General features: G+C 39.6%; 1 protein-coding gene across 1 annotated transcript in view; it reads left to right on the plus strand.

The window, feature by feature from the left end:
• si:dkey-246g23.2 (solute carrier family 66 member 2) overlaps nucleotides 1-22290 on the plus strand; it is a 63433-nt gene that overhangs the window by 38326 nt on the left and 2817 nt on the right.

A 22290-nucleotide genomic window follows, 5' to 3' on the forward strand; every position in this document is an offset into this window, starting at 1 on the left:
CTTCGGGTTCAGCCTGGACATGTCAAAAATCCTTCGCATTACAAAAAATAGTAGTGTCTCCCCAGTTTTCTGATTCATTCATGTCTACACTACACATATCATATATTCTGTCCTGACTGATGACACACACTAACTGTACACATGCTGACACTTTGAGCCATGACTCTGCAAACTCTGATGTTGATTCATACACCCACATAAATAGTGCCATTCTCAGGACCCCGTTGGGGATTGCGGGTGCCTGTGGCCATGCTAAAATCACATCAAGGGCAAAAACGCTATATGCCATGGCAATGACACATCGATTGTGTTTATGAAAAAAAAAAAAAGATATATTTCCACTGGAAGGGCATTTAAATTAGCTTTGGTCTTTCCCGTTTCGTGCCTAAACTGCACTCACAAGCTTTAATTTGGCTCGTAGAGCACAGCTCGGAGCGGCTGTTGCTGTCAGGCGCACGCAGCCGAGAGAGGGATTAGAGGAGAACTGGCTTCAGCATCAGTGCTGCTACTGTTGCTGTCTGTGTGACTGTTATCCTATCCAGCCTCAGGAAGGAGATGTTAACTTTACTCTCAGTCTGGTTTTTGCTCCCAGCTTGGGCAAATTTTCCAATACCAGTAAAGCCAATTTTGCATGCCGGAGGAGTTTTGAGGAAAAGGCTCTGTTGACTTAAACATCAATTATAATGTTAATTATACGGTCTGGCACTAATTACAATCATTATTTGCCCATTATGAGTGATGGAGCATAGTAGAGATTGTCCTACGGCTATGCGTTTGACTTTCTTGACCTCTGACAATCATCTCACTCCCATTCACTACTAAATAGCATTTGTCTTGTCATAACAATTGCATGGCATGTTAATTTATATCTGTCAGAACACTTTGATGAAAAATTGTAGTCACACAATTTTTCTCTGATCCTAAATGTTGTAAATCAACTAAGACATGATGTCTAAAGTTTGCAAACCTTTTTTTTTCTCATTTTACAATTATCATCAATTGACCTCCAGGAGAAAATAGAGATTAATGAAAACATGAACAAATATAATTAAAGAACAAAGGCTGTCTAGGAGATAATCTAGCGTATAAATGCTAACAGGTTTTATTTTAGTTTATTTTACAAACATCAAGGGTTACACAATAATACATAATATAGACATGCATACATATCAATTTACATATCCTCTTAATTGCTTGTGTTAGTTGCCCTAATGAGGTGTGCAACGCACTGTTTATAAAAACAGAAAAAAGGTATATCGCATAGCTAAAAACAGTGATGGCAACCACCTTGAGCGTTGAATTTTGTTCATACTTTTGTCCATTTCTTTTTTATCACAGTGTATCATACAGTCTCACAAACCTGTTTTAAATTTTTTTGAAATAACGTGACGCAGGTTGAGGCAAATCTGTGGCAATTTAGACTTGCAGGTGCATGGCGCTAATCGGTGGGGTATAAGCTTTCATTACGTGTTAGCTACATTACCCTCTTGGCTTCATAGCAAAACTAAAGCCTAAGCTTCAGGATCAGCATATATATCAGCTTCATCACCTGTTGTTTGATATGCAGTGTGGGGGCTAGCGATGCCCAATGAACTGCCCAAATGAGTTCAAATTGAGCAGTCAGTTGATCAGATTTCTGATCATAAAATCATTGTTTATTTATGTACATCATCTTATTTTCTTGGTTCCAGTTTTCACTGTACAGTGTGGTATTTGTTAGGAAAGCTGCTGCACCATATAGATTGGCTTTGGCCAACACAATGGTTAATTATGTGAGTTGTTACCAAAGAACAAGTTTTCAGAAATCACACAGTGCTCAAAGAAGAAAACTTCAGAGCCAAACATGTCTTGGCTGATCCACCAAATGTGGTGTCATTTTTTCGCTTTAAATGTGTTGTGCTAATAAGTGTGCTATGAGCCTACTTTAACACCAGCAGTTCATTGTAACACAATGCTTTTACTCAGTTGCACATCCTTCAGCAGACTTTTGATAAATTGTTTGTGAATATATGAGGCTATGTGTGTGAAGGAGTAGCATGGCCGTCGAACGTATATGAGTGTGATGAGGGATGAGGGAGCATTCTGCTCTGTCTCAGTACCTGGTCTAATGATACATGCAGCACTGCCTTTTTACAAGCCTAGGTCTATTCATGCACATATACAGCTCATATTATGGGCCACCAGAGAGGGGATGGTCCACCGATATTCTCCATGCCCTTGAGCCAGACATTTATTGGACTGGCAGGATTTAAACACGCCCAATGACTCCCACTGTTCTCTGAAAGTGGCTATCTTTATTCCTTTATTTGCCTCTGCCTTTTTCAAAGCTGAGGAAATGGCCATTACTATTAAAATCATCTTATGTTTATTGTAGAGATGTGTAGGCAACTGTTCTAATAGGCGGGGAGGGTGCGGTGAGTGTGTGCATGCACGTGTGTATTTGTGTGTGTCAGACTGTGACAGACTTTAATGGAGCAGGCACTCTGTGACATGCTGTCTCTTCTCTCCCACAGGGATGCACTCCATTTTCCCAGGTCAGGAACGTCCTCAGAGTTTCTGACAGGGTCTTTTTTGGGCCGCTAATTGTTGTGTTTTTACAAAAATTCATTCTTGTCCTGGCTGTTCTGTTTTACATTTGTTGACCTGTAGAGCACAGCTCTGCTTTAGGTGTTTTTAGAACGAAGTACAAGTTTTTGGTTGTTTTCATAAGTTGTGTGTACCACTGTACACTCTCAGAAAAAACTGCATCTTTCATGATGCAAATACTGTCACTAAGGTGGTACCCTCAACAGTACATTCTCACTACCTTTAGTTAGGGAATTTGATTGTATCATATTCTACTGCAATTATATTTTTTAAGTTGCATTGACTACATAATATACCCACATCTTGGCTCTAGGCTTTTTATTTTAGTTTTTCTAGATTTAAGTTATGAAAAGGAATAGACATGTACCTTTCCCCTGGGAAAGTGAATGTAGTGTACTTCCAAACTCATTTTGTGGTGCACAGTTAGACCTTTGAAAGTTCAATTACATTGTTTGAACCTTGGGGGATTAAAATTGACTTTTACAGTCCTGGACACTTCTTTTCTAACAGTGTAGAGCGTGTATTATTTTGAACATTAACTGTTAGATTTAATATACGACACACAATGGGGGAGGGAAAGGCCACCCAGATGGAAGCGTGTTTTTTTATTTTTATTTTTTATTTTTATATTTTAGAGTGTCCCATTGTCCACATTGACAGTTTTATGTACTTGTGTTCTTCCTGGGAAGTGTTGTCCATTTCTCGAACATGCAGAAGCGCAGAAGCGAGACCACAGTAAATGTATTGAAGCGGTATTGAGCTAGTTCTGCTTTCAAGTGGGTTGGATTTTATAGATGGTGACCTCTGATACATGAAAATTTTCAAAGCAGCAAAAATTGCTGGGATTCTTTGACACATTGTTATGGAAATATTGGTGTAAAATGTTAAAATCACAGGAACATCTTTAACTTGCTGTTCTGCAAAAATGAGATACATATCCTCACACCTGTGGTCTTAATGAATACATGCACGCTTGTGCTAAATTTGGAAACACGTCACACAAGTGTGGAATCTCAGGTCCAGGAGGTCTGCGAAACTGCACAGTTTAGTATTTACTTTGTTCTAACACATCCAGTCCAACTCAGGGCTTGGCATTTAGCTGGCAAGTTGAATCAGATGCACATATCATGGAAGACTGTAAAGTCATTAGTGCCGTCACCTTGCGGGACTATTTTGTGTTTTGCATGTTTGTCCTGTAGAGCACAGTGCTGCTTTGAGTATTTTAAAAAGTGAATACAAGTTTTCTGTTTGCTTCCAAAAGTTCTCACATAAGATATATGTATGTCATATATGTGTCAGTATATGTCAGTGTTTGTTTTTTTTTTTTCTTTGCACTGAGGACCTATGATGAAAAATTGGCTGCTTTTGAGCCCTGTGGCGTTGATGCTCTGGTGTGAATTAGCTTCCTGTGCTCCTGCGCTGTAGGCTGGTCTATAGACTTGTTCTGAGCTAGAGGTGATGATGACAATGATGATAGAGCTGTAATGACTCACCGTATCTCACTCTCACGGTGGCCTGTTTCACCTTCTGTCCGGCCTACACACTCATCCGCAGCACCACAACCCAGATTAACTGCAGTGTTTGGCATTGCTGTTACAGTTGAGGATAGTGCCTCTGGGGAGGTTTGCTAAATTCTCGTTCTCTGATGAGATATTTTTGACTGTCTAATTTGCCACCGTGCCCTGACAGTGCTCTACATTCATTAGCAACTGCACTAAACCCAGTCATGAAGAAATAACAGTTGCAGTGGTGCATGGCTCACCTGAGCCCTCTACCAGCAGCACAAATAAGCCTGGCTGATTCAGTAGAAGTATTTAAGTGGGCAAACTTTTGGAATTGCTTAACTTTTTGGCACACACGCTGAGCAGAGGCTGTTTTGCTGGTGTTGGACTCACTCTTTGTGCCAGGTGTATAGTTAGCATTCGGCTCCCACTGTGGCGATAAAGCTGAAAGCGCTGTAATCTGTCTCGTAAACAAGCAGGGACACACAGCTAGTTCCTCCCCAGAGTGGAGGCTTCTGTGTGGGCTTCCTGATCTGTCCCAATTACCCCTGGGGGTACGGCACTCAGGGGGAACTGTAACTATATATATATATATATATATATATATATATATATATATATATATATATATATATATATATATATATATATTCACATACATACATACACACACACAGATGCTTTATTGAGCTGTTGTTATTGTTATGGCGTGGGAGCTATTTATCTTTGTGTGTATGTGTGTTTGTTTATCTGCCCCATGCTCTCATCAAACCATGCTCAGCTGCACAGTCAGGTAATTAAATCTCATAAGTCATCCAAAAGGGGTAACGAAGGAGTGCTGAAATATGGACCCTCTTTCACATAACTCCCACCAGCAAAGAGACACACATTTAATCACCATGGAAGTAATGGAGAGTGTTACAGTCTTGTGTCATATACAGGATACATTACATGCTCTTTAACCAACACACAGTCACAAACAATCATGTGTCATCAGCCGATGCTCACATCACCATTCTTCTGTCTTACATCATTACTGATTACGAGTGACTTTCCCAAAAGCATCATAGTGCAAACAACACTAACATGGTTGAGTATCATTTTGAACACTCAAGGCAAGATGTATGTATGTGAGCAGGGGGAGCACAAAATGTGCTTTGATGTCGTTGCAACATGCGTTCATAATGATAAAATCAATTTAGTGAGCCTATAGCTAATCATGCAGACTGCATGTAGGCCTACAAATTGAGATATACATGTGAGGTGCAGGGTTTAAGGAAAAAGATCCAGAGGAATAGTGGAAATGCAGTGAAGCGCTGGACCAAAGAGAAAATGCAAGTCAACTGACAAAGAGATAGGAGTGTTAATATTACTTCCACTACTATTACAACTATTACTACTACTACTAATAATAATAATAATGATAACAATAATAATACTAAAATTATTGTGAACCATAAACTGTTAGCTAGGCCTTTAATTCGGGTCATAAATGTCAAAAAATCATCAGAGGACTTCAAGAAGTAACCCTTTTTCTCCAGAAATTGGTCCCATTGGAAATCAAAATGTGATTGGTTGATTCTTCTGTCATTTCTTAATTATTCAGATGGTTAATCTAACATGTTAGACAGTCTAAACAACAGTCTAAAACAGTGGTCACCAACCCTTCAGGAGATCCACTTTCCTGCAGAGTTTACTTCCTACCTGCATCTAACATGCTGCTTCCTCCCACACCTACCACTAAAGCATCTGACCCTGCCAAATCAAGGACTTCTCAATAAGTTAATTAGAGTAGCTGTGGCAGATTTTGGCTGGAACTGGACTCTGCAGGATGGTAGATATCCAGGACCAGGGGTTGTGACCACTGGTCTAAATGAAAATAACTGCACAGTTACAAACAACAAGTGAAAATGAGCCAAAGTAATGTGGGCATGTGCTAGCCTAAGCAAATATGTTTTTAATCTGGATTTAAAAACACCTGTCAAGCTTCCGTTCCTGATATTCTTTCCACAGTTCTGGAACTACAGACAAAAAAGGTCTTCCACCAACTGAGCTGTAAGTGATCCTAAAAGCCTGCCCCAGCTGAGTGGAGTGATCTGGATGGGCTGTAATGCTTCAACAGATCAGTAAAATATGCCAGAGCTAGGCCATTAAGAGCTTTAAATGGCATAAGCAGGAACTTGTAATTGATGTAGATGTTAACAGGAAGCCAGTGTAAACTGAGTAAGACCAGAGTAATACAAACTCAAACTTTATTTTCCTGGTAAGCACTCAGGCTGCTGCATTCTGATCTAGTTGGAGCCTATTTAGAGAGGCACCAGGGCAACCAGCCAGTAACACGTTACAGTAGGCTAATCTAGAAGTTACGAAAGCATGAAGGAATTACTTATTTCCCACCAAAACATTCTACATGTAATTCTATTCCACCTCAAATAATACCATTTGGGAAACTATAACATGGATTGCAAGTTTTGCCCTCTTTTTGTTTACTTGGCACATGAATTACACATTTAGACTCGTACACCGTGCATTCTGTACACCATGCAAAAGGCAGTCTGTTTGAGCTGAATCTGGTACACTGAACATCAGTGTGAAAGATACTGAAAGTAATTTGTAATATGACAGTGCTTTCAGGCATTTTGAACGTGACAGCGTGAGCTGTAACTCAAGTGTGCCGTTCTGTGCCGAGCCAAACCCACCGCTGCTACCTGTGCTGAGGTGTGGTCAGCTCTATTGAAGCTGCTTTGCTGGTTTATTCATTGGAAAAGTCTGGTCCTGGAGAGCCACAGCACTGCATAGGTTAGTATTTATCTTGCTCTGACACATCAGTTCAGCCCAGAGTTTGGCAAATGGCTGGTGTGTTAAATCAAGGAGGACACTAAGCTCATTAGTTCTTTGGCCTTCCAGGACTAGAGACTGACACCTCTGGGTTAATTGAATCAGAGAATCAGATGTGGATAATCAGTCTTCTTTTTAAATGGAGGAAGCCCAGCAAGGCTAGAGGAGAAAATTGCTGAGCTTAGGATCAAGTGACCTCAGTTTCTACAGTTTGAGAATGATATTACTGTCCGCACATGAACTTTATATACGCCTATATACGTTTGACTATTTTGTCACTGAGCTTCTGAGACCTGTTGGTGGTCTCATTTATTTAACTTGGCTGAAGATGAGAGTGTGACATGTTCATTCTTGGTTTACTATGTATACTCTGTATACTCTATCTAACATCTCTGTGTTTGTTTAATGCTCAGAATTGTATCTATCTATCTGTGTTTAGACTTGAACTACATCTTGAATGGAATTTCATTATGATGACATGATTTTAGTTCCAGTAAGAGTTTTTTAACTGAACTCCTGCTGTACCTAGTATATGTGGAGCAAGTAGCTCACTCTAGCAACGTAGACACGCAGATGTTGAATAAATTCATCATTGTTAATTCATTTGGTCAAACTACAGAAGGGTGAATGCATGAAAGCCTGCCTACTAAATCCAATGTAATGCTATTTTAGAGTTTGTGAATTTCATTTCAGTTCATAGAGAACAGTGTTTTCTCACTATAATACCCAGCATGCATTACACAAATACATCATACAGCTATTGGGAAACTCTGTGGTGTCAATCCTGACTGCTAACCTATTCACTAATCTACAGGCCAGTAAATACACCCAAGCCAGCATTACCATAAATCTTACCTCGGTCATTGAACAAAATTATATAGAATACAACAATTCTATCTTTATCCAACACAAAATGGACCCCAGAAATGAGCGTTTTATCCTTTCAGCTGCAGAAAAGAAGCCAAACCTGAGGTATGTTTACTAGATACCCAGGTAGCTACCTTATTAGCATTAGCTTTTGGCTTGTTCTCCTCATCTGACAAATAGTAGTCATGTTTACAGTGTATAACTGTTACATTTTCTGAGCATCGCTTTAATAAGTTGTTTAGTTCTGGTTAGCAGGATCAAGCTCAGGCTGCCAGAGTGAAGGCCTGAGGAGTGACAGAGTCTGCGGTTTAACTTGTGGTTGTAGCATGTGTATAAAAAGCAAGTTGCAAGTAGTTTCCTGCAGATCATGACTTTCAGAAAGACCTGCACAGTTATAATAAGAAAAAAGCAAAGATCAGAAAAAACAAACAGTGTATATTACTTGTATCCCTGTCTGTTTAGATCTCATGATTTGATCATTCCAAATAATGGCTTCATATCTGATTACAATATTATGGTACACTGAGATGAAAATCTATCTGAGCTTTACATCACTTTCCTCAGCTTCTATCAAAGCCAAGAGCATTAAAGGAGAGCATTAGATTAGATTAGATTTTTAAATTATGTTTACTTGGTGTTTTTGTTTTAAGTCTTACCATAACCGTGACATTGTTTTCATTGCTGTCCTGTTTCAGCCTGATATCATGAAGAAATTCTTTAGTTTTTTGTTACCAGTTGCTTGTTAGAAGCACTGACACATCCCTAGCTCTTACCTTAACCCTTCCTAACTTTTAAAATGAGTTGTTTTGTGCAAATCCCTACAGTTTTGCAAATGTGACAGTTTCAAGGTTGTTCACCCCTCTTACACAGTATTATTATGCGTGCCAGATGCTGTTGGACTGTTAAATGATGTCCCACGTCACACTGCACAAGCGTCAGTGGTCCAACTGCCAGTGCTCATCTCACTTCTCCTGCCTGTGTGAATAAAGTGATAAGGATGGAGGCTCACTGTGCTCGGAGTGCGTGTCTTGTGAGTGCAGCAGAGCAGTGTGGAGTGGGCTGATGTGTCAGGGTTCGTTAGCGCGGTGAGAGCGGCTGCTGGTTGAAGCTAGGCCCCTCATGAGTTGCGCTAGAGAGGTAAGGCCCTCCTGCCTGGACCCAATTGATCACCCTCTGCTCCGTGATTAAATTAGCGTCTCTGCTAGCTGCTGTGGCTCCCCCCTGCACCACAAAACACACCAGAATTATTCATAGCCCCTGCAGGCCAAAGCAAGACAGTGCAGGAGACGAGTGAGGGGAAAGAACAGAGGAGTTTTGGAACGAGAGGGGGAGAGGGAGGACGAAAGAGCGCCTCCGCCATCTGTTTTATTCCGACAGACAGACATGTTTGACATTAGCACTCTACTTAATGGGTTTGTGTACAACACCACCTGTATATAGAAGTAGAAATGTGTCGATTATCATGGACCTGTGGGCCTGTTGTTGTCTCTAGGCCCACCTGCTGGCATGATTTAAAGCCTGCTTATCACTCCAGCTGCATCCTAATCACATTGCCGTTGTAATAGAAGTCTTGTTGAACTGTTTGCATAGGACAGTTCAAGTTCACAACCCAGTGTTCTGGAATAGTGCGTTTGTTAGCCATATGGTTGATGGTCTTCATTATTTGCTGCTAGATTTTTCACTGTCACACTATCTTTGTCTTTGTCTCTCTTTCTCTCTCTTCTACTCTCCTCTTCTATCTGTCCTGTATTCAAGGTTTTGTTTACTCTCTTCAAGAGAATTCTAAATGGCATCTCTCTCTACTCTCTCTCCCCTTTCCTTTGTTTCTAAGGGAGCCGATCCATTTCTTTCAGGTAGTGTGCAAACTTTCCAGTGTTTGAGACAGCCGGATCGATCCACATGCATATTTCATATTTTGTGTCGAGCACGGCCTCTTTTTTCCTCTCACTAGGTTTTTTGATTTATTCTTCCTGTCTTGGCTCAAACTGAAAATGTGTAGTAATTTGGGGACTGGTGGATGGGGGGCTTTAGTTTGTGATTCTTTTTAAGACACTTTCAAGGCTGTCTCTGTAGCTCTATAACAAGTTAGCTTATTTGAGCGAGAAGTGGTTCTGACATAGCCAGCTAAAGAAAAAAAACACGTCCTGAATCCTTCAAGCTTTCACTTTGTTTTGCTCATTGAATTTTGTCTGCCTGCTTTTCTGGCAGTTTCTTTTTTTGAACTCTGATGTGATGAGCTGTGAGTTGAATCAGTGCTAGCAGGCAGTTATATTGCTGGTTTGATGTTATAAAAGATCTGTGAATTAAAAAAACCTCAATTAAACTAAAAACATCTGTTTTGAAACATACTGAAGTTTCACCACGTTCCTCCATTTGGTTAATGAAGTAAAACAAAGTGAAAGCTTGCAATGCTCAGAATTCAGAGGGCTCGATGCACTAAGCCTTTTGTGCATTCTTCCCATGTGTCATGTATGAAACTGGTGCACAAAACTAAATGCAAAGTTTATGGGTTGTGTGCATGGAATACGACAAAATGTGTTTCTCTTCCTCTTGCATATGCGTGTGAAGGAAGGCCCCGCAAAACGTGGGAGGATTGCGCAAAAACTAGGTGGAGATGCTAAGCGTGTCTGATTGCATATTCCAGTTTTGTATGATTTTCCTCTACCTTTTAAAACCAGATCTCAAATGGCGTGTTGTTGGGAGACTTCCTTTAATAATGGCAGCAGACACAGCAGTTAGATGGAGGCACAAGCATCAAAAGAATATTTACCATCAAAGTTGCACTCTTTAAACTCTCGAGATGTGAGAAGACATTGTGCAAAATATAGCATGACGCAGCCGCAATATGCATGTGCAGTGTTATTGTTTCATAAACTATTTTCTTAGCTGGGGTAAAATAACATCTCTATGGAATGTTTTGGTGGGAAATAACTTCATTTATTAACACTGATGTCGCTTCACTGAACTTTTTTTTCTGTTTTGTCCCAAGTTTGTTGACAGCTCTATTATTTCACTGCCTCTTTCAAAACCCTGCGCCTCAAAAGTATGCATCTAGTAGCTGTTAGTAAATTAAATGTTACATTCAGGTGCATTATGGATTTATATGCGTTACATTTTGTGTTGCTCCTGTGCTTGTACCTCTGGTCCAGAGTGTTTTAAGTCCTGACTGAGGCCCACGGCAGACCGTTTTTGATCAACTGCAAACCTTTTGACCTTGTATTTATCTCTTAAGCCCAGTTCAGACTTGTCTGTGGAAATGATAGTAGTAGAATAATAAGCAAAACACTTTCTAAAACTTTAGTAATTCAGTAATCTTTTACTTTTAATACTTGGTTTTCTACCTGGTTTGGCTACCTTCATTGGCACAATGTTTGGTTTAAAAATCCTTCTTTTGGAAATGCTCTTTTCTAGCCTTATAATGCAGTTGTCTTTGGTTTGAGAAACACAAAACAATTCACTCTTTCCACCGATCTCTTGGGAAATTTTTCAGATTTATGAATATCCCAGGCATAATTACAGTTGCTAGGCTATGAAGGACCAATTTGGTAAACCAGTCTGCTACAGCGCTACTCTGAGGCAGAGCAGTGCTGGATCTCTAGTTAGTTAAGAATACCAAAGATAGAAGCTCACCATTTCAAGAGTGAAGCAGACTAAACAATCACCTTTTTCTGAATTTGTATTTGAGTGTCTATTTTTCCCTACCTGACAGCATGTTGTCATAAGTTTATTTTCAGACATGCCCCCGAATTTTGATTTTGAGAAATTCGGGGGGCCCAAGAGATTAATTAGGGGGGTCCCCATAAAAGTAGCAATATCAGTTATCTAAGACATTAGGAGGACTGGTCTGTATGGAGTGCTGTGGCCCCTGCACAACTGCTCCAGAAATCTGACATATGGCAATATTTGGATTTCAAATATGACATATATTAGCATGTATAAACTGCCCTTCTATACAACTTATATTTGTCACATATAGATGTATATGCCAACCTATTTGAAATTGGTCACCTTCAAATATGGGTCATATTAATATTTCAGCTATATGTCAATATATGCAAATGTATATTGTGTAACATATTTAACAATATATGATAGAAAACATTATTTATATATGGAAGGCATATATTAGTCGTATTGCTGCTGTCGGAGCAAAACCTCGTATCTCCATTTTTGACATTTTTCAGTTTTTGACATGATTTAAAATGGCCTGTAGTCTTTGTATGTAAATTTAATGATGAATGGACCAAAAGAAATGGCCCAAAATGTCTGGTTCCATTGACTTACATTAAAAGTGAAGTAGGTTTTTCCCTTCTCCTGTAAAGTTATCATTTTGGAGATATGAGGTTTTGTTCCGACTGCAGCGATATGCTTGTTTCACGTTATATAATAATGCATCTTCTTTGTTTTTTCCTAATGAAGTAAAAGTTAGTATAATAACTACGTAACAAAACTCTAAAAATGCAAATTGTAAGCAATGCAATTAAAGCCTTAGAGCACGAAATAAGTGGAACTATTGTTCCTTTACACATTTAAATAGTTTAATATTTAAAAGCAAACAGATAACATACACACTTAAAAAATGGTTCTTCAAAGGGTTCTTTAGTAAAGTTAGTGGCTCTCTTTTAAAACAATTGGTTTTAAATAGAACCAAATATGGCTCTTTGCATGGTGAAATGGTTCTTCACATTGATGGAGAATGTGTTGTATATGGTTCTGTGTAAAACCTTTTTGAAAATAGATCTATATAGCAAAAATAAAGGTTCTTCTATTGAACTTTGACATTGTAAATATTTTTTTTATTTTTGGACTAAAACTTTGTATTGCTTATTTCCAGGTTAAATAAAAGATTCTAAGTCTCAGACCTTTGGACTCCACTGTATATGTACACAACGTATACATACACATATCCTGACGCATTATGAAATATGTGCAGATTTCTGTATAGGAGGTAGATACTACTTATTTTAAAATTTGTCATGAACTGAAAGCAGAAGACACAATGCCTTTATGTCCTCTCTCATCAGTTAAGTGAGTTGTTGAGGCCTTACATACAGCACAAAAGTACAAATTTCCATGGCAACATTTGATCAAACAAGAGGCTCATTTTAAATCTGCCTTTTCTTGCAACAGGTGAATTGGCTAAGTTGGTCAGGCAAAGAAATGATGTGATATTCTAAAACATTCTAAACTTTCAGTTTTCAACTCCGAGCACAGTGAGCCTCTAAAACTCTAAGTGCTCCTATCTAATGTTCTAAAACAGGAGAGTTCACACTGTTCAAACTGCCTTTTAAAACATTCTTGGCTTTAGGCCGAGCGGGGAGAGTTAGAGAGGGTATTAAAATGCTCCTGTTTCAGCTGAGTACAGATGGTCTGAAAGAACAGTGTGTGCATCTCTTTATCAGCTCATGCAGTTTTAAAAACTCATTTCAAATGACATTAGAATCAATTGTCTTCCTTTTAAGTGGGTCCTTGTTGTATTCCATCCCTAAATGTCATCTAAACTATAGCTCTTTGTCTGACACCTGTCCTGTCCCCACCCTCTTCCCTCATTGCCCCGTCTCCCGCTGTGCTGCAGGCCCTACCGGAGTTCTCTAGCTCCAGCTCATTAAGTTTGCTGCCGTGGCTCTCTCTGCACATCAGCCTCTCTCCTGTCTCCTCTTTTTCCTTTACAAAATTACAATACTTTGCAAAAATTCACAAAAAGGGCTGTGAAGGACTGGCAAAAAGTTGAAGTCTGTGATTAAAAAGTGTAATGTCCTGCACAATTTGCCTCCCTGGCAGTAGATGATAGCGGGCTCTTTCACAGCTTTCAGTCTGTACTGAACATAATCAAAGCTCTACCAGACTTCCTACTACTACATGCACACCGCCTCAGTCCATAAACTACTTACCATTAACGTGTTTTTTTTTTACCAACCTTTGCGTTCTTTCTGTCTTTCTACCTCTCTTTTTGTTTGTTTGTTTTGTTCCCTTTAAGGTCTGCACAATATATAATTTATTAATCATTATCGTGATATCAGCCTTCGCAATACCGATATCTCGGCAGGCTACAAAAAATGCAAATTAGCCTCTAACCAGTAACTAAAAGCCTTATTGTGTGCTGTTAGTATTCTTACCAGTCACAGATTTTCCTGTGGGAGATTAAGATAGTCACATCACCTGACAAATGTCAGTCATTTTAGTAAAAAAATAATGATAACACTCTTTAATCATGTCACATAAGGAGTTTTCTAGTGTGTATTTAAAAAGCACACAACATCTTGTGTCATAATTAGTCTGTGGCTATTTTCTGACCTCTCTTTGTCTTTTACCCAATTTATGTAAGTCAGTGGATTTCAAGCCGGTCCTCAGGGACCCCCAGTCAATCCACATTTTTGCCTCCAACCCCTCCCTGAGGACCAGATTGAAAACCACTGATGCAATGATGTATATTCTGACTGACTACCTTATACTGTGTCTAACTTAAAAAAATCAGTCAAGGCTGAAACACTCCTTATGACTTCATTGTGAATGGGTGGAGCTGAACTACTGTAAGCTGTGCAGTACTATGCAAATGCTTTATGCACCGGAGAAAATTATATTTAAAATGCTATTTAAAGGGGCAGTAAGCATTTATTTGCTGAGAAAAGCACTAATATTGGAGTAAATACAAATGATATTAATACGGTCAGTAGTGATCTATGTATGTCAGTGTATTTGTTCTCCCAAGGATTAGCCCAGGATTATTGGTAGTTATCATACAATACCTGGTTTGGCTCAATCAATACACCTGTGCTGGTAGTGGAATTGAGTGGCACTGAGGAGAAGTATGGAACCAAAAATGCGTTCTTTTAACCAGCACACAAGATATCAAACATAAAAAATATAAAATACATATCAATTATAAAAATAATTAAAGAAGTTGAATTCTTGTTACTTCTACTGCATTTGTGTTTGTATTTATTCTAAAGTTATATGGTATTTTGTACAAGCAAAAACATGAACTGCTGAGATAAGTGGTTTTAAACACTTTTGGACAGTAGTGTATCAATTGAAAATGGCCTTGTGGAGAAGGGAACATGGCCGAGCGTTGGATGCAGGATGGAGAACCAGTCGGGCTGAACCAGTGGGCTAAGCAGCTGATGATATTCACCTGTGCCTTGTTTCTGCCAGCCTACTTATAGCCATCTCTTTCCTCAGTAGGTGGCAGAGCCCAGAGAGAGAAGGAGACCAGTGGAGATGGGAGAACAGAGCAGAGCTAAGCTAAGCTAAGAAAAGAAAGCAAAAGAAAAGAAAGGCAGAGACTGAAAAGTCCCAGCGAGCGTCTTGTCTTAATTTGTCTGTGGGCTGAAAAGCTGAGTGGTTTTTGTGTTGTGTGAAAATAAAACGTAGCTCTCCGTCTCCACACCTGCTCCCAGCGTCCTCACTCCTCCCATCCTTAAAGTTGTTACAGGCCTCTTTTTTTAGGTAGTGAATGGTGTATTAAATTTATCAATGCTTATGTACTGCATCAAAACTTTTCATTAAGAACAGTCAGAAAAAATGTATTAAATCATATTATATGAAGTAATGAAATTGCAATATGTAGGAATACAACTGTAATGTTTTGTTGTGCAGCTTTACTTTTCTTCTACATTTCAGTAGTTTGCAGTTCCTCCGTGTGTGTCCCCTCTCTGGCCTTTTGCTAGCCCCGTGTTCCATCTCTGGTCCTCAGTGTATGTATGTGTGGTTGCAGGTGTCAGGTCTTGGAGGATCAATGTGGGACTTGTTACGGCTGAGTGCAGGGAGGTGTAGCGCAGCGTATGAGCGCTGAACCAATGGCCTCAGAATGCCTAATCAATACAATAATCATTTGTACTCCGCTCACTGCCCCCTCAGGCCTGGCTAAAGTGTGAGCATTTCGTTCATCTCCTTTCAGTCCACAGAGGACTTAAGAGGTGAGAGAAAGCGAGGGAGTGATAGAGAGAGAGTAAAAGAGTGTTGTCATTTTGTGTGTGAGAATGAGACAGCGGGGGGAGGGGGGAGTGTAGCTTTGTGTGAATAAGTGTGTGAGATGAACAACCTTTAAGTGTCGTTCCATCTCCATTGTGACGCTGCGCTGGTGGCTTTGCTCTTGTACAGATGACCCGCCCCCGTTAATTACCTCTTTAATGTTTCATCCTCGTTAATGATGTTTGTAGTCTCTGAGGCATAGCAGCACATAGCAGCATGGAAAGAGAGAGACAGAGCGGGAGGGAGGGAAGGGCAGGAGAGAGAAGGAAGAGAGAGGGATTGATGTGGCTGGGCTGTTGGTTGGAGAAGGGCTTTCAGATGAGAGCTAAAGGGCACATTTTCTGCATAAATCCTCCACACGGGTTGATTTCACTAAAAGAGTAAATGTCCCTGGAGAGCACAGCCATGGACAGCTCTGTGCCTTAACTCTTAGTGAATTAGCAGTTTGAGAAGTCATTGCAGTTTTGCAGTGTTCCTGTTCAGGGAAACAGATTTTTAAAAATTGTGTAATTATACATTTAATTGGAAGAGTACAATACTAGTCAAAAATTCACTTGCGCATGAAAATAGCTTTGCACACTCTTGGCATCCTCTCAAAAAGCTTCATGAGGAGCCACTTGGTATATTTTTCCAACAGGCTAGAAATTGTTCCTAAGTACACGCTTACATGCAAAAATGATTCTTTGTAGCAGTGCCATAGAAGAGTCACTTTTGGTTCCCTAAAGAACATTTCAAAGAGAGTTCTTTAAAGGAGCCAGCCTAATCTCTATCATTCAGAGAATGTGTGGGTTGGATGGATGGATGATCAGTGTTTTTCCTTAATTTTTTTTTCATGTCTGGTGGTAGACCTTTTGGAGCTACCAGCTGTTTATAAGCATGTGGGGCTGGAGTGTCACTACACAGAATTAATTTAAAGAAATACAGTGAATACACTATACATTTGAATTCAAAAGCTTTACATTCTCTATAGGTTTATTTTCAAAAAGTGCAGTTGTGATTAATTAGGAGTTCATTTATAGTCAGTTAATTTATATCAGAAGAATTCATCTGCGACTGAGTGCTTTACAGTTCTTCCTGGGCCAAAGAGCACGAACATTATCTAAGCCGCTTATCCTCCTGGGTTGAGGGGAGTGCTGAAGTGTATCCCAGTGGTCGTTGGGCAGAAGGCAGCAAACACCCTGGACAGGTTGCTAGTCTATGACAGGGCAGACACACAGATATACACATTCACACACACTCACACCTAGAGGCAACTTAGCATCTCCAATTCACCTGGCTGCATGTCTTTGAATGAAACCCAGACCCTTCTTGCTGTGAAGTGACGGCGCTACCCACTGTGCCACTGTGCCGTCCGGGCCAAAGAGTAGTTTGCTTATATTTCTATAGAAATGTAGGAGAATAGTGTTAATAGTTGCACAGACCAAAACTCAGTACTGTTTGGGCTGTCAAGTCTATAAGGCTTGGTTCACACTGCTGGGCAAATCAGATTTGTTTGTTGTATCTGACTTTTTGAGACTGACTGTTCAGATTTTAAGTTAGAAATGACCACATCTAATTTGTATGGTCAGACTGTAGTTGCAGTTTTCATTTCTGCATTGGTTGCCATAGCAATGATGCATGCACGTATACACTGACCCGGTAGGGGCAAAACTTAGCAAAGCCAATGACCATCACTTATGCCGGGCTTACACCAAATGACTTTTCAAGCAATTTAACTGTCGCAGACATATTTCTAATGTCAGAATAAATCATGACAGTTTTGCTAGAGTTGTGGCGCACTCCCGTCATCTCGATCGTTTGCTTTAAGGTGGTCAGGATAGCTTTCTTTTTCTCATTTTGACGTTGATAAAATTAACCATGTTTAATATTTTTAAAGTTTTTAGTCTTGGCTCATGCAAACAGTCTGTGACTAAAGATTCTAATGACGAATCTTTATATGTGAGACCATGTCAGACTTAAAGTGTATGGTTAGCATTAGCTAATAGAACAATCACACTATATTTCACAACAGACTGCAGAAAATCTGTCCTGCTCAAATCAGACATGCCGAAAAAGAGCTGTCTTTCTGACCACAGCCTAAGAAAGCCCGAATAGATGGTTTTTTGATTATAAGGACTGCTTGACTGCCTAATCTGCAACATCCAGAAGGCAGAGATCTTGCTAGTTTTGCTTATCAATTAAATGATGAAGATGAAACACTACACTTAAGTTTCACATTTAACATTTATTAAAGTTTGTTACAGGGTGCAACACCTACTTGTCTAAAATCAGTATTTCAGTTTGCAGAACATGTTTTTAAACCCTGTAAAGCTGATCAAATCAAATTTCCACTGTTTAATGCTATTCTCCATTGAACCATGTGATGCCTTGATGTTGTTTTTGCATTTATATGATATTTATTTGTAAAGAATCTGATCTAACAAAGCTTAAATTTGTAGATTTGTATTTTGTTTGTGTCAGAAACTACATTTTTGAGCAAGAAAACACATGAATAGGAATATAAATCATACATATGTCATGTTTTAATCATTACTCTGATCTCAGCTTTATATGCGCTTCTTTGGGAAAAAAAATCAGAGCACATCCAACAGTAAAGAAATACAGTGATAGAACAGAACAATTATATGGTGATAGAAAACACAGTAGCACACAGAAAGTGCTGATTCTACAATGATATTTTTACTGTGGCAAATTTGAGACATAACTCTGTCTCTACAAACTAGTAGATTTAGGGGCCATTGCCAAATTGTCAGAATGGACTGCTGGCAAAACACTTGGTTTAAAAAGACAAAGAGATTCTGTGATTAAAGCCTATTGTAACTAACTTAGATGCTAGAAAATGAGAGCTAGATGCTGCTCCTTTGGCACAAGCCAGCTCATCTATAGCCAAAAAATAAGCCCATGACTCTACAAAGCAAACTTTAGCCTACCAATTACATCCTAATGTCTGTATCTATGGTGTGTGTTTTGAGTAAGGGGTTTTCTGTTCTGTTCCTAAGTGCTAAACACGTGTCTAAATGATTGTCAGTTGGTAATCATTCAGTGCTACAGATGGGGCAATAAGAGATGAGGGTCTGCTGGAGTGTTTCTATAAAAAAGCATCCATTGAAATGTTAGGGAACCAAAGGTGGTTCTTTCATGGCATCATTCCAGAGAAGCCCTTTGGCACCTTAATTTTTAAGAGTGTGTGCTGAACACATGTTGGGTGCTTGTTTAAGGGTATGTTTTTAAAATATTTGTTGTTTTAGAAGTTCATACATATTTTAAAAAAATAGACATTGATTTGTTTAGAAACCAGTTTCGATCATTAATTTATAAGCCTTTAGATCAAAGTGTCAAAAAACGTACATTCTTTCAGGTGAGTCCATACTTTTGACTGCTACTGTAGATGTACTTCAGAAGCAGAAATATGAGTGGAATACAATGTATATGAACATCAATTATTCAAAGACTTCAGAACCGTTCTTTCCTTGTCTGTCTCTCTCCTGTGTGGGAGTACAGTGCAGAGTGTAGTCGCATCTCCAACAGAGACTGGCTGCTGCTAGTTCTGCAGTTGTGCTTGTGATGTTTTCAAGGCCTCATGCAGTCAAGCACAGAACCATTTGGTGCCATTATGGCATGTTCTTTTTCTGTCAAGTCTGACCTTAGTGAGGTAGCAGTTCATGTCCTTTGCAGGACAGCAGAGCTATTTAAAGCACTGTCAGTGAGCGAGACAGGTAATCATCTTTTACATTCACATTACTACACTTCACGAGCCCTCGTCTCCAGAGATGGGGCACTTACCAGGAATACACAGTTGACTTGTCTTTTGGTGCCCCCTTAATATTAAAGTGATGCCAGTAGTGGTTAAGAAGGACATAACATTGACAAGTCAAGGTCATGGGAAGCTGAATGAGCATGGACCATGAAGGAGACCAGGAGGAATGGACTAGTCCATTGCTTGATTTTCTGGGTTCGTTTCGTGTGAAAGCCTCGTTTCTCATGTGGTGAAGACCCCCAGGATGCTAAAGAGTCAATCGCTCCTCTCTGACAGCTGATAGATGGTCTGCATTCATCCGCAGCCTGTCTTTCTCTTTCCCTGCTTGGATGAAATGAATAAACTCTTTCTGCCTAACTACTAGAGGGGGGTAGATGACCTGAAGAGAGGAAAAGCCTCTGGGTTAGTTGTACATTCTTGTACATTCTAAATGTACATTCTTTAGAAGGTGCAGCATAAAGTGAGCCTTGATGCAGTCGCAACAAGAGCTCACAATGTGTCTTAAATGAACACTCAATACTTTGCTACTAATCGTACAAACTGGTGCACAGAGCTGCCTTCCAATTGTGCTGTGCTTGTAAGGAGCAGCATTTAAAAGGTGCCGCAAAGTCAGTGGAGGGCAAAAGGGAAAATGCAAATGCAGTAACAAAGAGAGTAAATAAACTTTGACACCACACATATTATGGGATGAAATACTACGCCTAATCAAAAAACAGACTGGGAAAGTCAGTGCTATAGGAGTCTTGGTTGGAACGCTAAAAGAGTGCTGAGAGAAAAAATGTGTGCCTCTGTCTAGCCACTGTAACTGCTGCCATTGTTAAAGGCAGTCTCCCAACAGCAAATTTTGGGACACATTACTAATTCATGCCTGGTTTTTAAAGGTCAACTGAGTCAGAATTCCCAGGTGGAAAGTTGGACAAGGTCGATCTAACAAACACCTGACATCACTGTCAAAATGCAAATACGAATGTTAAATTTATGAACCAATACAAGCAAGACATCACCTTTTCTCTTCACTCATGGCAGTATAATAGTTAATGTAGGTCCTTGTAAGATGCTGATCAAATTGCATGATTTCCCATAAAAACATGAGTTTTCTACACGCATCCATGTTATTCCTTGCAAAAGCACTGGAACCAGCCCTGGTGCTATAACAACTTATTGTCTTGACAACTCTCCAGCTGGCACCTCTTCCTTGACATCTTCTCAGAGCAGGCTAAGACCATTCATGCTGCCCTTGATACTGGAATGTGTTTAAACTGGAAATCAGGAGTACCAACTCCAAATATCCAACTTCTGAATACGATGGAATGCAGCGTCAAGAATACTTAATAAGAATCTGGCTGTTGCTAGTTCCATAAACTATAATAAATCAAATGGAATGTGTAATCAGCCATATTTCTAATATCTTCACCCATTTTCTGAGGTATCCTCCCTCAAGTACATATGTATGAGGGAGAGAAGTGAAAATTGCATTTCAAGCTGTGAAGCACCTCATGGATATGGCTTACAACTCACTCACATACTCACTCACCCATTTACTTACTCATGTTTAACAAGACTGTCACTTTAGTAACGTCCAGACCAGCAGGATGTCCTAGGATTGCAGTACATATGTACTACGCAAGTTTGCAAAAGCGGAGAACAGTAGTATCAAACACTGTTTACTTACCTAAAACTAGGAGTGTTCATTGGTATGTTGTTGTGCAACAACTTTATGCTAGCTGAAATGAACATTGTGGACACGTGAGAAGTGTGTGCTTCTGTGACTGTATAGCAGGCATGGACTGACCATAAGGAGGGCTGGGAGAATTCTCAGCAGGCCACTGATAGAGTGAGAAAGACAGAATTGCATGGTCATTTCTAATGTAGTCCTATATGAATGAATAAATTTGATGCCAGCATCATGTTCCAAAATGGATGGTCTTTAGCATGGAGGACACAGTGTCCATAATTTCCAAAAAGAATTTCAATTTTTGATTCATCAGACCACAGGACACTTTTTCACTTCACCTCAGTCCATCTTAAATGAGCTTGGGTCCAGAGAAGGTGGTGGTGTTTCTGGATCTTGTTTATATATGGTTACATCTTTTCGTGGTAGAGTCATAACTTGTGGATGCAGCGACGAACTGTGTTCAAAAACAGTGGTTTTTGGAATTGTTGCTGAGCCCATGCAGTGATTTCTGCTAAAGAATCATGTCTACAGTTAATGCAGTGCCGTCTGAGGGCCCGAACGCCAAAATATAGGTTTTTGGCCTTGTCCCTTGCATACAGAGGTTTCTCTGGATTCTCTGAATCTTTTTATGATATGTACTGTGGATACTGACATCCCAAATTCTTTCCCATTGTACACTGAGAAAAGTTATTCTTGAATTGTTGCACTATTTGCCCAGACAGTTTTTCACAGAGTGTTGAACCTCTCCTCATCTTTACTTCTGAAAGACTCAGCCTCTCTGGGATGCTCTTTTATATCTTACTGACCTGTTGCTAGTTTACCAGCAGGTGTTTTTTTTTTTAGCATTACACACATTGACCAGTCTTTTGTTGTTTTAATTAAACATAGGGTTCAAAAAATTTGCCCATCACTGCATTTTGTTCTTATTTACATTTTTGCACAGAGTCTTTTTGGAAACGGGGTTGTACTATCATACACTGGCTAATTAACTAGCTAGCTAACTAGCATTCACTCCAGTTCTCAGCCAAGCTACAGCGTCTTTGACGTGTTCACGTTCATGTATTTTAAAGAGTTCGTATTTATTGTTGAAAAAA

The sequence above is a fragment of the Colossoma macropomum genome, unplaced genomic scaffold (assembly GCF_904425465.1).
Source record: "Colossoma macropomum unplaced genomic scaffold, Colossoma_macropomum, whole genome shotgun sequence".
Taxonomy (NCBI): domain Eukaryota; kingdom Metazoa; phylum Chordata; class Actinopteri; order Characiformes; family Serrasalmidae; genus Colossoma; species Colossoma macropomum.